The 15,757-nt window shown below is 42.4% G+C and overlaps 1 protein-coding gene and 1 pseudogene across 2 annotated transcripts in view; one reads left to right on the plus strand and one right to left on the minus strand.

The window, feature by feature from the left end:
- DOCK1 (dedicator of cytokinesis 1) overlaps positions 1–15,757 on the plus strand; it is a 525,198-nt gene that overhangs the window by 293,884 nt on the left and 215,557 nt on the right. The window lies entirely within an intron of this gene.
- Positions 9,219–10,042, minus strand: LOC137767826 (acidic leucine-rich nuclear phosphoprotein 32 family member B pseudogene; annotated as a pseudogene).

Here is a 15,757-nt window from a genome sequence, read left to right on the forward strand (position 1 = left end):
AGCTTGCTGCCAACAAACTAGGACAGGTAGCTTCTGACCTCTATCCCGTCTAATCTCCTGCCCACACCTGTGCTTATCAAACTTTTCTCACTCCACCAGCCAAGGATGCTCTTGGCAATGACCCCCTACCGTTTGCACTGAGACAAAGCAGGGCTTTTTCAAAGTTCACATGTCTCTATACTCTCTGCACTGTTGATGCCCGTTGTCTCTGTCACATTGAAATTCACGGTCCTTTCCTTATTTTTTCCTCCTATTTTGTGCGTTTATTTCCCAATCAAAGGATAATCAGTTATTAAGGTCAAACTTCTAGATATTGTTTATTTAATTCTCCAGATTCAGAGTTGGGTCTGTGGATTTGCCCTGAGCTTTTCCTTTTAGGTTCAAGAAGATTGGGGGTAAAGAAGAAACTGTCAGTGCACTGCAGTTGGACTGGACTTGCTGAAATATATTCTACAAGTCCTAACAAGTGTGAACATGTGATTCATGATCTGTTCAAAGCAGCCCTAAAGAAGTAAAGGTTTTGGTTAAGCTTACTGCTATTTTGGGGTTATGTACTTAGCTTTTGGCTAACTTCCTTATCTCCCATCATTCTACTCACTCACATCTTGGCCATTTTGTCTATAAAGGGGAGGGAGTACTAGGTCTTGTCGGAGCTAATTAATTTTTTTAAATTTAATTGTGATGAAATATACGTAACTCAAAAGGTACCACCTAACCTTTTCTAAGTGTACAGTTCAATGGCATTAAGTACATTCACACTGTTATGCAACCATCATCACCATGCATCTGAAGAACTCTTTTCATCCTTCCAAACTGAAACTCTTATAGCCATTAATCACTAAGTCTCCCTTCTCCCCTCCTCCAGCCCGTGGTACCCTAGCACCCTTCTACTTTCTGTCTCTGTGGATTTTACTACTCTAGACAATCAGGGCTGGCTTTGAAAGCATTCCTTGGTGTGGAATCCCCTGGTCATCTTCTCAGCCCACTTGATTCCAGTGCTGAGTGAGACCCTGTCTTCCTTACCTTCTGTCCCATCTCTGTCCCAGCCCAGCCTGCTCTGTGATTCTGACCATGTCCCCAGCCTATACCAGTGGCAGGTGTAGACCAGCTCTTACCATTTTGAGGGTCACTCATGCAGCCCTTTTCATTGTTCACACTGTCCCCTCCCTTACTGTTGGAGCTTCTCAAGCCTTGAGACTGTGTCTTCATACTTCTGTATCCTCAGCCTCTCCCGCAGTCTCTGGCCCAGAGTATGGGGTTCAGAATGAATGCTAGGAGCATTAGGGATAAATGACAGAACCAAAAATGTTCAAAGATGTCATCTGGTTAAAGTTCCTTCCGCTCCTGTGTCCTGGATTGATCTTTATTGTATCTTCCTGGGTGAACGAGCAGTTGCCTTTCTTAGTTGATTTAAAGGTACAATAGTGTAAGGTTCGTCCAGAGAGAGTGAGGAGAAGCGATACCCAGCAAGTGGTTTAATGTGCAGCTCTCGGAGTCACAGTGTCTTAAAAAGATGATCTCTTGTGTGGAACTTGCACCTCATGGCTTATCTTTACTTTACTGAGTCTCCTTCAGTTATTTCCTTAATTTGATGTAGAGCTCAGTGCTTTTTCGTTTAAAGACTCTTGAACTAAACCTTTGGGAGGACGGTCTACATCTCGTGAAGCTCAGCTTTTCTGTTTTGAGGCCTCATTCGGAGGAGAGTGGAAAGCTGAACCGTGTGTGGCCTGGCCTGCTGGACAGCGAAGTACTGTTACGGTGAGAGTGTTTGACAGACACCCTTTAATTCAATGACGTTCTGTCAGGGAGATGCTGTTCTCATAGCATCAGTCAGTATTTTTGTCTTTGTCGCCTTTAGCCATGTGTGTAGGGAGGGAAGTTGCTGTATCTGAGCTTCCAGGAGCAGCACAGAGGGGGACAGATGTCGAATTTAATACACACTGATGTTTCCAGCATTTATTTTTTTATCAAGATTTGTGCTTACAAATGGCCTGTTGAAAGTAATTGTGTAATTAGCTTAATAAATCACCTTTCTGTCATTGGTCTCTCCATATCTCCGTACACACACTCCCCGGATCAGCACAGTTTGCCTTTTTTCACCATAAGCTTTTATCAGTAGGGACGACAGACCAGCTGAGGTTTGCTTTCTGCTACTTAGCTTATCAAAATGACTTGGAGACTCGCAAGAAAAATAAGATACTGATGTTTTCTTGGGTATATGTTTATAGCCATGCTTTGGGCTCACATGTGCCTTCTTAAAAATTTATGTATTTACTTTCTGTCCCTGGAAAATCAGGTTTTCTTGATAACCCATTAACTATTCTTTTTTCAAAGCAATCTTTTTTTAAAAAATTATTTCCAATTTGTTTACTTTTGGCTGTGTTGGGTCTTCGTTGCTGCGCGCGGGCTTTCTCTAGTTGCGGTGCGAGGGCTTCTCATTGCGGTGGCTTCTTTTGTTGCGGAGCACGGGCGCTAGGCGTGTGGGCTTCAGTAGTTGTGGCGCGCGGGCTTCAGTAGTTGTGGTTCGCGGGCTCCAGTAGTTGTGGTTCGCGGGCTCTAGAGCGCAGGCTCAGTAGTTGTGGCGCACAGGCTTAGTTGCTCCGCGGCATGTGGGATCTTCCCGGACCAGGGCTGAAACCCGTGTCCCCTGCATTGGCAGGCAGATTCTTAACCACTGTGCCACCAGGGAAGTACCATTAACTATTTAATAAGAAAAAATATCCTGTTTTAATTATATCCAAAGATAACTTTGGACTATTGTTTTTAGGATGGAGAAACTCTATTAAGAAATACTGTTTTAGGGCTTCCCTGGTGGCACAGTGGTTGAGAATCTGCCTGCTAATGCAGGGGACACGGGTTCGAGCCCTGGTCTGGGAAGATCCCACATGCCGCGGAGCAACTAGGCCCGTGAGCCACAACTACTGAACCTGCGCGTCTGGAGCCTGTGCTCCGCAACAAGAGAGGCCGCGATAGTGAGAGGCCCGCGCACCGCGATGAAGAGTGGCCCCCGCTTGCCGCAACTAGAGAAAAGCCCTCGCACAGAAACGAAGACCCAACACAGCCAAAAATTAATTAATTAATTAATTAATTTAAAAAAATGCTTTAAAAAACAAAACAAAACAAAAAATGAAATACTGTTTTAAAACGTGTATACATGTTTTTTTTTTTTTTTACCATGGCTTAAGTTACTTGTAATAAAGAATTTCAAATAAAAATAAACGAGAATTTAAAGCAGGAGTTTTGTGGAAGGGCAAAAAGGAGTGTATATGATAAAAAATTTGCTTAAGCTCAGACTAGTAGAAAGTTAAAATACATTTTAATGAACTTGAATATGTTAACTGTGCTGTTGGAATAAGAAAAAGTTATATGTAACCATTAAATTAGAAGTATCAGAAAAATTACTATATATACTTTCGAACTCTAGTTTTGAGTAAGTTCCTTTATGTACATAAAATCAATGTTTACAAACTATATCCTGAAATTCACATTTTCCACCGATTAACTATTCTCTCTCTGCCAGTAAATCTGAATGAGAGAGGTTTGGAATTCGTATGTTGTTATGTGTCACAAGTACACAAAGTAATAGATGGGAACAAGAATTGTAATTTGTTCGCAGGCCCCTCGTAACTGAATTTTCTAAGTACTAAACTGACTTTTAAAAATTTTTGTAATTGAGTGTTTTATTGGTAATGACGGGAAAGGAAGAAGTTTTAGTCAGTCAAGCACAGAGTTGCCTCACTTACTGCATCAGTGCTACAGGCAAGAGAGCGGTGTGTCAGAGACTTCCCTGAAGAGGACAGGTGAGCCCATGGTGTGTCCTCTGCTTTGTGAATCTTGACATTTTCTCTGATCACCATTCTTTCCTTTTAGATCCCAGAGAAAGGGCACAACGTAGGATGCAGCCAAGCCCGTCCTTTTCTTTGTTTATTCTGTTCACCATCTCATGTTGATCCAGACTGCCAGCAACCAAATGCAGGGCTTAATCCGTTTTGTCTAATTAACTACAATTAGATTGAAGGATTCCTCTCCAAGGAGCGAGGGTTGCTTTGGAAGAATGCAGAGAAGTTAGCCTTCCGAGTTCTAGCTGCTGGATACATAGCTTAGAAGATTACAAGTTGTTGCAAAAGTATCTTTTCCACTATTTCACTCTGTAATTGCCAGGGAAGGATTTGCATTCCTGTACAAGAGTATGCAAAGAGAAAGCCAGATGAAACCTGTCATCCGTAAGAAGTAGTTAATACAATATGCTGCTTTCTAAGTGAGCACCAAAGTTGTTGATGTTTTGAAATTTTCCTAATAGGCAACTTTCTATCCCCATCATATTGATGGTTCTTGTGGACTGGCGGTAGGATCTAATTGGCAAAGAGAGTAACTATGTATAAGGCACAGGAAACTTGGAGGCAAATAAAGTTGAGCATTGAGGTTGCTGCCCTGTCTTTGCTTCTATCTTACGTTCTGCCTCTCTGACCAGCTCCCACAAAGGGGCCTGTTGGGCTCCCAGCTCCCAGGCTCCTGGGACCTTCACCATTGTGATTAGAGAGCATCTCCGCCTGCACTGAATTTCTCCCACTTCTCTTCCCAGTTCCACCGGGCTGGGTGCCCCTGTTCCATTCCCCGCCAGCACCCGTGTCACCCCATCTTGACCCTGCCATGCTAATACAACTGCTCTTTAATGGGTCTTTTCTCACCAGACACCGGGGCAGGCACCTGTGGCTTATTTCCATTCATATTCCAAGCCCCAGCACAGGACCTGGCCCTGTAGCGAGTAGTGATGCATGTGTGTGTTGATAAGTGAGTGGACGATTCCGAGGTCCTAGTGTACAGTCAGCTCCCCCGTGTGGCCGTTCTTGACTCCTCCCACTCACCAGGTAGCTCTCGATTGCTCGCTGGAGAACACACCTGTAATTCATTGCCCTGCCTGTCCTGTCCTTTATCTCTTGCACTTGGCTTAGTCTTTGTCCTTGTTGCTCCAGAGCTCCTGTCCTGGACACCCTCTCTTCGGGGTCAGGGCAGCATGAATATACTTGCTAGGTGAAGACACCTGGCCATCATAAGAGCTTCCGAGGGCAGGGGGAAAGTGATTGAGACTTGTAACTCTCTGCCAGTGTGGGCCTCCCTCAGCTGCGGCATGGTTGGCGACCATTTGTAACCAATGCATTTTACAAGCGGTGTTCCTAAGGCCTCCGTTCTGTATCCTCAGACACGCCCTGAGCACCCACCTGATGGGCAGGAAGCAGACAAAAAATGGATGTGAGATGGGCTCTCTCGTCCTCTACTGGCTTGATTCTGAGCCGTCCGCCAGCAGCCCTTTATCTGAAATGCCTGGCTGCAGCGGATGGTCTGGACACTTTACCCCGATTCTGGTTCCCCTGGAAATTACCCTGCTCTTCCTGGAAATGCTGCCCTCTGGTTGGAAAAGGCTTACTTCATGGCCAGTTATAAAGCGCAGGTAGTGTGTAGAAAGGGGCGGGGCCATAGTGATGCCAAGCCTTCCTCCTGTTCTCAGGGTTCCAGGCAGTGAGAATCTCACACTTCCTTCCATGCTGGCAGAATCAGGATAAGCCTCCTTTGATCTGTGACTCTCCCATTGGGGCGCTGCTGGTGAGGTTTCACTGCGGCTCAGACACAGTCAGATCTGGAAGCCAGATCTCGGAGTGACTTTCAGGCTGGGCTGAGCGTGGATTCCTAGCAATCCCCCTCAGCTCCCTCCGAGTAACATGCGACAAGGTAGGACTTTTTGAGCCTTACCTAAACCTGCTCTATTGGATGTTCCTGAGCTCTGACTGATCTCTTCCCCATTACCTTTATAACCCTTAGCTTAAATTTTACTGCCTACCCTATAACTGATACTTGTTAGTAACCGAGTAGATTTTCCATCTGGTAAAATCATGAAAATATTAGAAATTTGAAGATGATTTTATTATTTTTACTTTTTTGACTTTATAGAAATTTATTTCATAGCAATTATGCCAACGTAAGGACTTATCAAATACACAAGAAATGTGAACCATATAAATACCTCATTATCCTAACAAGACTCTAATTATGTCAAAATTTTCTCAGAATTTTATTGAAGCCATTAGCAACTCAAAATAATAAATAAATATGTTCTTTTCTCTGTCAGATTATAAAGATCTCCTTGATCACACATATTTCTTTGTATGTTTTTGGATTTCTCTGTTCTTTCAAAGCAGACTTTTTTTAAAATGGTGATATACACATGCTGGGTTAATGTCCTGGCTTCAACACGCTCTCCTCTGCATTCTGTGGTCTATGACGATAATTTTACTATTTCAAAACGAGCCACATTTGCCCTCGCCTATTTTTCGTACGAATGGATTTTGCTCACAGGTTGTAGAGGGAGGGGAGTTGAATCATCTGGCTGCAGGGCTTCTCTCCTTCCTGATGGAGTATAGATGAGGAGACCCTCCAGAAAGGTGTGCCTGAGTCACAGGAACGTGCCCGCGTCCCCAGGTGGTGGGAAGACTCTTTCTCTCTCGTCTGTGGGGCGGGGCGCAGCACGGTGCGCTTGGCGGAATGTTCTCTCAAACGCTCTACAAAGCCTGTAAGCAAAATGAGGTTTTCTGCTTCCTCAGTTTTGCTGGATTACGTGGCTGCATTATGATCGCTGGGTGGCTACCAGCGCACTCTTGTTTGGTTTTTGCCTTTGCCCCATGTTTTGATGGAGACTTATTACAATGACGTGATGTGACTCAGGTGAAGCTTTGCGTGGGATGGAAGCCATGGGCTGCACCTGTACACACCTATCACTGCCCGGTAAATAGACTCCCAGACCATGTCTTACAACAGGGCCCTGGGCTTTTACTCCACGTACAAAAGTGCACAAATTTTCTAGCATATCAGGTTGTCGTTATCAATGCAATGTCCATTAAATGACCAGGCAGCTTTGCTTTAAGGCTCATCTGGCAATTCTTTTTTTCCAGGACAGCGTTTAAATTTGCTTTGAATATGATAACCCAGAGAGAGAGAGCTCTCTTTAGAGAGAAGATAGATGGCGAATCCCCAGGGTAGCTTCTTGCATTCAGATGCCCTCACAGCAAACCCCACCACAGAGACATTTTGCTAAGTAATGTGAATTCAGTACTATTAGATACCAAAAAATTCTGGTAGTATTGTCAACGTCTCAGAACATACATTTCAAGTTGATTGTAAAAAATACTTTGGTACATGAATTTCTTTAGAAAAGTGTTATTTAACAGTAGGTTTAGGGATCTTTAAAAAAGACTAGAAAGAGATTGATAACTTCATTAGAAGTACATTTTTTTTTTAATTGATAGAATCAGTCTGTCCTTATTTCCAATTGTGGCCTTTGCTGGACTGAATAATTGCCCTTTTATTTGTTTATATTAGGCCTTTTTTCGCTTTAATTTTTTTTTTTTTTTTTTTTTTAATGACAACAGCACGGGCATTCAGTCTGCCTCGTCGAAGGATTTATTGCTCTTTTCTTGGCATTAGAGCTTGGTTGGCGAGTGAAACAGTGATCCCCGCCCTCTTGGAGTTTATATTCCAGTGGGGAGAGTTGATCAACAACAGTTCTAATAAGTAGGTGGATTACGTGACTGTGTATGAAGGTAACTCGTGCAGGAGAAGGTGGTGTTAAGAGGATGGGGTGTGCTGGGGCCTGAGCGGGGGTCCAGCTTTGAATGGGATGGGGTAGCATAAGTACTGGGGAGGCAGGCCCTGGAGCCACACGCTGGAGGACGGGGTTGCGAGTAAGGCGGTCTTCTTGGGGAGGAGCCTTCATCAGAGGACACAGGCAGGGCAGCCTCTTAAGGGGAGAAGCTGGGCAAGTTCTAAGACCCCATGGAGACTGTGACTGAAGCCATGAGGTTATATTAGGTTCTAGGGCTGCCATAACAAAAGCCACAGAGTGGGTGGCTTAAACAACCAAAATTCATTCCTTATCGTTCTAGAGGCCAGAAGTCCAATATCAAGGTGTCCTGCTGAGTTGGTTTCTTCTGAAGTCTCTCTCCTTGGCTTGGAGATGGCCGTCTTCTTACTGCATCTTCACATGGCCCTCCTTCTGTGTGTGTCTGTGTCCTAATCTCCTCTTCGTTAAGGAGTACCAGTAATATTGAATGAGGGCCACCTTAATGACCTTATTTTACCTTAATTGTCTCTTTAAAGACCCCATCTTCAAATACATTTACGTTCTGAGGTTCTGGGGGGTTAGGACTTCAACATATGAATTTGCAGGGGAGGGGGGACAAAATTCAGCTCATATCAGAGATGGAGTCAGGGGTATTTTGTAGAGAGGTGGGGCAGCTCATGGATGGCCTTGTAGGCGCATTCATTGGTCAACATTAGAAATTATTATTTGTGATAATGGTTTTATCCCCAATAATGGTGCTTTCCTTTCCAGAATTCCCGTGTAGTTGTGTGAAGTTTCCAGTTCTTTCAAACAAATACCTCCTATTGACTGTGCTTCTCTTTAACTGATCAGTCTAGAATTCTGCTTTTTGCCCCGTCATGACACCAAAACAGCTGATTTAAATGCAAAACTAATGGGCTTCATTATCCCATGTACTTCTTGATGAGACAGGAACTCGGATCACTACATTTTGCAGACTTTTAACTGTGTAGCCAGATAATTAGCTTGTGAAAAACATACTCAGTTTTGCAAACAAGGAGTGATTCTGGAAAGTAATTGAAATCAGTCATTATAGTACTACTTTGTGGATTTACCTTCCACTACGTGCTGTTAAGATCTTGTCTAAGCAAGATTAATTAAAAAAAAAAAAAAATCTTGGCTGAACATCTGTTGAAAAGTGGCTCCCAATTTAGATCTTCTCAATGTGACTTGTGACGAGAGTTTTGGGTTCAGGTGAAGGGAAACCAATGTGATTTGTGATGCTTCCTTTCTTTCTTTCTTTTTCTTAAGTGTTAAGATTTTATTTACAAAGCTTCTTTGTTGTACAGAACGTAAAAATGCTGTTACAATCTCAGTGTAGCTGGCAGCCACGGATGGTTGACTCACCAATCACAGCTCTCCACGCGACGGCAAGAGTCTTACACAAAAACCTAACAGCGCTTGTAATTTGGTTGGGGTGACGTCCCCAAGCTTGGTGGTGGATTTCTAAGAGGGACTAAATGGAGGAAGGCGGAATGTCACAGAAACTATTCTTCGGCTCTTTGGGTGGGTGGGTGTCCTGGGGTTTGTAATCACAGCTACCTTTTTTTTTTTCCTTAAACAGCCACCAAATCCATGTGAGCAGTCCAGCCAATCCTGAACAGTTCTTTTTTTGCAGGTTATTTGGGGTCTTAATCATCTTCGCCTTCATCATCTGTTTCTCTCTTCCTCTTTTCACCTTTCCCGATTTCTTCCTCTTCTTCCTCATCTTCATCCTCACCATCTTCATCTTCATCTTCATCAGCTTCTCCATCATGTCCCCATGATGTGAATGTGTCTTCCTCCCCACTGACTTCGTCTTCATCTTCATCGTCTTCATCATCACACTCTTCTTCCTCACCATCCTCCTCCTCTTCCTGGTCCTCATCTTCTCCTCCTTCATCGTCCTCTTCTTCATCCACACCATCCACCTTGGCATCTGAGTTGGACACCGTGATCCTCTCGGTCATAGCCATCTAGGTAGGTCAGCTGGGGCAGGAGCTTGAAGACACTCTCTCCGTAGTCAGTCAGGTTAGTAACCTCACAGTTAAACAGATCCAGGCTCTTCAGACATTCCAACTGTTTCAAAGGTTCCAGGGTGCTGCTATCTTTCAGTTTATTTCCACTTAAGTTTAGATGTGTAAGATTTGGAAGTTTTTCTGCTGATATATCCAGATCTCTCAAGGTTCAGTTGTCACTGAGCTCAAGCTTTTTCAATTTAGGTAGTTTGGGGAGATTTGAAACTGAAATCAAGCCTACATTTATTAAATTGAGGAACTCTAAGTTCACACATTCAGCCGTTAAGCCCTCAATTTTCCCATCATTTGATGTGCAGTTGTCCAGGACAAGTTCTTGAACAGCTGCCAGGGTCCAGTTCCTCAGCCCCAGGTGGATCGTCCTCTTCTTGTCCATGTTTCTCTCCCCCCCCCCCCCCCCCGCCCCGTCTTCAAACTTAACTTTCCGCGGCGGGGGCAGACGGGGGAGGGGCGTCCCAGCCTGCGCAGAGAGGGCTGTCGGAAGGGGTCTGAGCGGTCCCGGGCGGCATGTGGCATGCGGGCAGGCGAGTGGAGCCCCCGGATCCGATGCTTCCTTTTTATTTTTATGCGTGAGTCAAGTACCTGAAATGTCTATGATTGTCATGTTAAAACATTCATCTTCAAAATATGTGAATTTGTTTCAAAGAGATTAATCTTAAAAAAACCAATGTTTTATATTCCCTAATGAAAACTGTGGTGGTCACCATTATGATTGGTAATTAGAAGACACAGCTCTAAATTTTGATAAGAGTAGGGGAATGGCTTCTTCTAGTATTTTCATTAAGTCTGTGTAGGAATAGATAGATGTGAATAATGTGTACATAACTCTGGGTACTCGCTGTATATTTTGATTGATATCCCCTTGAATATTTTTCTCAACATCTTGGAAGGGGTTTTGGTTTTGTCTTGTTTTTGCAAAATGTGACGTGACAGTATCTACAGTGTATACTTGCCAAGTGCATGATGATACCTCAGAGCAGGTACCAGAGGGTCTCCTTAAGATACTAAGGAGCTTTAAACAAGAGCTTCACTTGTCAGGGTTGAGTGAAGCTCTTGTTTAAATTTAGCTGACAGTAAGCTCCCTATCAACACACTCTGGCCAATAGAATGTGAGTTTCATGAGGGCTTCAAGAATAGTGCCTAACGCAGTGTGCCTCTGTAAATGTTTGTTCGATGATGCCCTTCCTAGGAAATGGGATTTATAAAGAAATGTCCCTCTTCTAAGTTTTGTTTTATTATAGCTTGACCTTACATATTTATATTTGGGGGCGGTACCTTTCTTGCCCCCTTAGTAAAATTTAACAGCATCCCTATGTGCTCTTTTTTTTTAAAAAAATTAATTAATTAATTAATTAATTAATTTTTGGCTGTGTTGGGTCTTTGTTTCTGTGCGAGGGCTTTCTCCAGTTGTGGCGAGTGGGGGCCACTCTTCATCGCAGTGCGCGGGCCCCTCACCATCGCGGCCTCTCTTGTTGCGGAGCACAGGCTCCAGACGCGCAGGCTCAGTAGTTGTGGCTCACGGGCCCAGTTGCTCCGCGGCATGTGGGATCCTCCCAGACCAGGGCTCGAACCCGTGTCCCCTGCATTGGCAGGCAGATTCTCAACCACTGCGCCACCAGCGAAGCCCCCTATGTGCTCTTTTGATGCGTGATTTTATGGCTGGATCTTTTTGCCCTTCAATATAAAACTCTTATATTTTAGTAATATCCATAATCCTATTTGTTTAGCTTCACATATTTTGTCAGAGATGATCTCTAGGTTAGGAATTTTCCTTAATATCTTAAGGTCTATCTTAAGCCAATATCCAAGAGACTAGATACTAAATATTCTCACCACCCATAAAAATGGCAATTATGGGACATGATAGATGTGTTAGCTAACCTTAAGTTGTGATTGTATTGCAATATATAAATGTATGAAATCAACACATTGTATGCCTTAAACTATGTCAATTAAATCTCAATTAAAAAAATAAAAATAAAACATTAGATCCTAAAGGCATGCATACCCATTAAAATCTCTAAAAAAAAAAACCAAAGATGCTGGCTCTTATTACAGCTTGCCATTGTCTTGGTGGTGAGGGCCTGTGTAGTAAGTCCAGAAACAGAAATACAGCTTATAGCGATTGGAAAGGACAACACGAAATTATTGACAGATGTTGGCTTGGTCTGTTTCAGCATCTCTCCCCAGCGCCCCCTCCACACACCCCACATAACAGACTATAGGGAGTAATGACAGAATTCTGCAAGTTCAGTTATAAACTTTACACATCACAGTCAATGGTTTTCCCAAGTATACAAATAAAAATATAGAGAAAAATTTAAAACCTTTTGGAAAAAAAAGCTCTCCTCCCACTAGGAACAATAATACAAGAGCCGTTTAAGATCCATATGATGAAAACCACAAAATATTCCTGAATGGCCTCAAAAGAGACTTGAACAAATGGAGAGACACTGGGTGTGTGTAATTGAGAAGGCTGCTATCATAAGCCTTCTCAATGAATTTAAAAATTCAATGCCACCTCAATTTCAATTCCAGTGGGACTTGTTTCAAACTCAGTAATGTGGTTCTAAAGTTCATGTGGAAGAATAGATTGGCATGGACACTCAGGGAAATGTGAAAACCAAGGGTGATGATGTAGGACTTGTACTACAGATAACAAACCATTTGAAAGCTAAAGCTACAGTAACTGAAGTATGATCCAATGTTCATTAAAACTAGTCTCTTTCTGTATATGTGACAGCAGGAATGAATCCGCTGAAATATCAATATTAGTTGCGTATCATCTTATGGGGATTTTATGATTTTCAAGTGTTCTTCTTTATATATATCTTCTTCTTTTTACTGCATGATCATATATATATATATATATGATCATACAGTAAAATTCACCCTTTTTAGTTCTGAATTTTGATGGATATATACAGTTGTGTAATCACCACCAAATACAAGTTTAGAGTATTGTGATATGCCTAAAAAAGTCCCTCATCATTCCCCTCTGGAGTCAACCTTCTCCCCTTTGTCGCTGCAGTTTTGGGTTTCTAGAATGTCACATAAATGAATTTATACACTGTGTCGCCTTTTGTGTTGACGTCTTTCAGTTAGCACAGTTTTTTTTTTTTTTTCTCTTTAAAACGAAAGAAACCCTTGGTGTTTGAGAATGATGCACATTTATTTATTCAGTAGTAGGTCCATTGTATTGCTCAGTACTATTCCGTCATATGGACTTACCACGGTCTGTTGATCCACTTACTAGGTAATAGACATGTAAGGTGTCTCCATGTTTGGCAATTAAGACTAAGACTGTCTATAAATATTTGTATAGAGGTCTTTGTGTGGATATATGTTTTCATTTCTCTTGGGTAAATACCTAGAAGCAGGAAGGTTGGGTCCTGCCAAACCTTTTCCAAAATGTCTGTATCCTTTTGCCTTCAGACCAGCAACATAGGAGAATGTCTGTTCTGCAACTTCCTGCTTTTTTTTTTTTTTAAAACTTTAGCCATTCTAATAGGTGTGTAGTGGTACCTCATTGTGGTTTGAATGTGCATTTTCCTAATAATCAGTGACACTGAACATGGTTTCATGTCTGTCTCGGCCATTTGTATCTCCTTTTAAGTGAAATGTCTCTTTGAATTTTTTTGCCAATTTTTCGATTTGGTTGGTTGTTAATTGAGTTTTCAGAATTCTTTATATATTCTGGATACAAGCCCTTTGTCTGAGGTGTGTTTTGCAAATATTTTCTCCAGTTCTGCAGTCTGCCTTTTCACCTTCTTTTCAGTGTCTTTCAAAGAGCAAATGTTTTTGATTTTGAAGAAGCTCTATTGGTCATTTTTTTCTTTTATGTTTCATGCTTTTTGTATCCCAGGAAATATATGCCAAATCCAAGGTCAGAAAGCTTTTCCTTGTGTTTTCTTCTAGAAGTTTTGCTGTTTTGGGGGTTTTGCATTTATGTCTATGATATATTCTGTGTTGATTTTTGTAGAGGATGGTGCAGAGGATCAATTCTATCTCCCCACCCCATGCCTTTTTCTTTGAGACTTTTCATATGTGTCTAATTGTACCATTTGAAAATACCACTTGTTGAAAAGATTATACTTTTTCATTGAATTTCCTTGGCACCTTTGTTGAAAATCTGTTAACCATAGGTGTGCGGTCAGGTTTTTTCATCTATAGGCCTTTTTCACCAGTACCACACAGTCTTAATATCTGTAGTTTTATAGTAAATCATAAAAGCAGATAGTGTGTGTCCTTTAACATTATTCAAGATTTCTTTGGCTGTTTCACATTATTTGCTTTTCCACTTGAAGTTTAGAATCAGATTGTTAATTTCTACAATAACCTCCTGCTGACTGTAGATCACTTGGCATCCTAACTATATTGATTCTTCCAAAGCATGAACATAATATGTATCTCCAGTTTTTTTAGGTATTCTTTGACTCTGTTTTGAACGTTTCGTGACTTCAGCATACAAATTTCGTGACTTTAAAGTATTCTTGTGTGTTTTTTGTGTGTTTTATCCGTCATTATCACCACCACCACCATTATAGCCATCATTTGTGTATGTAGCCGGACACTGGGCCCAGGCCAGTGGTCTTGTCCAGTGTCCCATAATCTGGATCTGTCTACTGCTCCCTCTCCTGTCCCCTCCCCCTTCTTCTTCTTCCCCCTCCCCTGCCCCTTCTTCCCTTTCTTCCTCCTCCTCCTCCTCCTTCTTCCTTTTTTTTTTCTTAAACTTTGGTCTGAGGGCTGTTTCTTGCTCTTCTCATCTTCTAATTGTATATTGGCCAGGTGGCTTAAACTCTCTCTATACTCTTATCTGTAAAAAGGAGTTAATATCCTCTATACACCCCCTGAAAAAAAACTAGGGTAAGGATGTTTTCCTCAAAAAATTATTCCTCATGATTTAACATTTTTGGCATAAAATACTACCTCAGCGATAATGTGTCCTTCACATTCCATCGAACCGGGGGGCACAGCTGTAATGAGGAGGAATGCGTGGGGGGATACTTTCAGGTTGAGTATCTTCATCCCCAAGGACCTTTGACCTAATAGTTTCAACCCCCATTGAGGATCCTTGATGGAATCAACCATTGCTTTAGGAGCTGAAACTGGTGATTTCCTAATTTTCTCGTCCCGTCTACATTGTTTGGTCTGTAAGAAAAGAGCCTTACCTTTGCCTCTCCTTCCAAGGCCACCCGCCTCACCCATCCCCTTGTTCATGTATCACCATAGACTCAAGGACTTCCCATGTGTTGTAATCCATTGCTCTCCTTGTTCATTGCAACACTCGGGTGTCGCAGGTGTCCCACTGTGGCCAGCGTGGCCTCTTTCAGCATCCTCCTCGTCCTGACTTGGTCCCCTTGGTCCCAGGCCCCCTGTGTGTGCTCCTCCTGGGCGGCGCTGTGTTTACTCACCTGACCAAGCCCCGGAACTCCATGCCTTCAACACAGCACCCACTCTTTGAGTGTGAGTTGAGTGTTGCACTTGTTAATACTCTGCAACATTTTGAATCTTTTCATCATTTTGGCCTTATCCCCCCACTTTCTTATGGTATATTCCAAGTGGCTCCATCTCCTCCGGATCTTGGGGACCTTCGATTTCCTCAGGACTGTGGTGAAGGGAGATGAGATGGGCGTGGAGCCCCAGTGGGGTGTGCTTCATACTTGCAGTGTTTTCTTACACACCTGCTCGACAGGTACATTGCTCTGCAAAATTTCTCTTGGGTACCCCCCAGATTGAGTCCCACTTCCCCATAGTAGGAGATTTTGAAAATAAACCTCAAGGCACTTAGAGCCTAAATCACTTTGGGTGCTTACGCAGTCGTAAACAGACGAGCTATGGGTGATGTGATGTGTAGCGTTTGAGCCTATATCTGCACACAATAGATGTAGTTATTTATGTATAAGTAACTCTTTCCTAAGAAATAATATCTTATAAATGAGATCATCCCTGTTTCTTTTATACAATAATCTCATATTCCCAAATATATTTTATTCTCCTTAAAGATTCATTAATTTTTTTAACCCTTGGTATGTGACATAGTTTTCTCCTCACTGACTCATGTAACCAATATAAATAATGTTGAGGGACA

This window comes from Eschrichtius robustus, chromosome 7 (assembly GCF_028021215.1).
Source record: "Eschrichtius robustus isolate mEscRob2 chromosome 7, mEscRob2.pri, whole genome shotgun sequence".
Lineage (NCBI taxonomy): Eukaryota > Metazoa > Chordata > Mammalia > Artiodactyla > Eschrichtiidae > Eschrichtius > Eschrichtius robustus.